The following is a 2,108-nucleotide window of genomic DNA, read 5'->3' as shown; positions in this document are numbered from 1 at the left end:
CCTGATACTGCATTAGCAGAGACGATTAATTGCCAAAGCCATAGATGTTATGTAAAAGTAATTACCTCTGAGTTCAAAAGGACTTGCTCTCCAGTAAGTGTGTTTATGATTAAAGCTTTCATCTTAAAATGAGCACTTGTATGTATACTTCTGAATGTTATGCATTTTAAGTTTTGAAATAACTGCTCTTGTTTTTTGTCTCACGCTCCAATTTGTATTTTTGTTCCCTGATCAAAAAACACATTTATGGGTCTCTTATATATGTGAAATTAGGACACATTAATTTCGTTAGCTGATCCATGCACATAAAGAAATCCATTAAATGAAATAGTGGCATGTTACAGGAACATGTCGTAATGTCAGTGCCTGAAACAGATTGCTTGATCAGAGTGTACCTGTGTGCTGCTAGTCATAATTAGGTCCAAAATGAGTGTGTCACATGTTACTTGAAATGAAGAATGGATGGTAGGTATTTAAAAGGGAGGTTGGCACTTTAGAAATTAAATTTAGGCCTTACCTCACTGCATGCTGCTTTCCCACAAAAATGTGCAAAATGGGCTCACAAAACAACAGCAATATGTATCAATACGTCAATCTATATCAGTACAATATAACTCCAATGCATTTCAAAACATGACAAATTTAAACAATCACTTTGATAATACTAACACATTTTAATTTCCTTATAAAATTCTCAGTAATAATTAAGACATATATTGATGTTATTTGTTAAAATATAACCAGAATTTCATAGGATAAAACTTCTGTTATAACCAGCAGCTAGTTCCTCAGAAGTACAGGAAATGGCAATCAATTTCGTTACAGCTTGCAGGAGATGATACCTTGCATGCCCCGCTCTCTCTTATATTCTGGTATACAGTGGTGCCTCGCAAGACGAAATTAATTCGTTCCGCGAGTTTTGTCGTCTTGCGATTTTTTTCGTCTTGCGAAGCACGGTGTCGGGAAAGTTTTGGAAAAGCTTCAAAAATCACCAAAGTCTTTAAAAACCTCAAAAAAGGCTACCACACCGCGTTCTATGAGTTGCTCCTCGAAGTCAAGTCGCAACTGTATTAAGGGTGTTAAGAAAAAGGAAACAAACTTGCAAGACGTTTCCGTCTTGCGAAGCAAGCCCATAGGGAAAATCGTCTTGCGAAGCAGCTCAAAAAACAAAAAACCCTTTCATCTAGCGAGTTTTTTGTCTTGCGAGGGCATTCGTCTTGCGAGGTACCACTGTAGTTCTTAAAGGCCCCAACAGTGATGGGTGGTGGTGCCTGCTATATCTGGAGGGCCTGTTATGGCTGCAGGCTATACTCAGCCACTTTGGAAGCTGTATGTTTTTCAATTTCTCTGGAGCAGGACTCTTCCTATAGCAGTGGATCCCTTGCATGCCTGACTGTCTCGTATATTGTGATGCAGTTCTTAAGGGTTCCCATTACACTTGCCAGTCCACTACTGACAAAAACACATTTTGCTTGGGCCGCAGCACAGAATCACTGGGAGCCTCTGCCTTTCTTTTGTACCTTGGAATTTATGAGGACTCCTCCCTAAGACTTACTTCAGAAGTATGGGAGAATGGCAGGGACTGTCCCTGATGCTCTGCTACTTTAAGAGCAATGATATGTCTTTTTGCTTTATTAATATATGCACAGTTGGAATGAGCTCCCACCCTGCCTCTGCAGGAACTCTCCCCACCCCATACACAAGTGTACTAGGTTTCAATCTCAGTGTAATGTCAGGTGATCCTGTTCCTTCCCTCTGAGATGTGCAACAGGGAGAACAGTTTTGGCTGCCTACAAAGACAAGTGCAAGGTTTGTCAGCACCTGAAATGATCAGTGAATTTTCCAGTTCCCTTTAAGATTGTACAGATCATATCTACACTTCTTGTAACTGTTTTTATCAGTGAAGGTTATTGGTGACGGCAGCATTCCCCATTCATCACTTGCAGTAAACTGTAGAATAAGCAGTTTTTGAATTTGCTTTGTTGGTTTATATAGTACAATAGTTGAATGAACAAACACTAACATGAAAACGTTTTATCTAATATTAACCATAAATCGATGATTTCTCCCCCTAGTAGAGTTATACAAAAAAAAACCGTACATATGCC

The sequence above is a fragment of the Podarcis pityusensis genome (genome assembly GCF_964106645.2).
Source record: "Podarcis pityusensis genome assembly, chromosome: 1".
In the NCBI taxonomy this organism is placed as follows: domain Eukaryota; kingdom Metazoa; phylum Chordata; class Lepidosauria; order Squamata; family Lacertidae; genus Podarcis; species Podarcis pityusensis.
Note: the sequence above shows the minus strand (reverse complement) of the source record.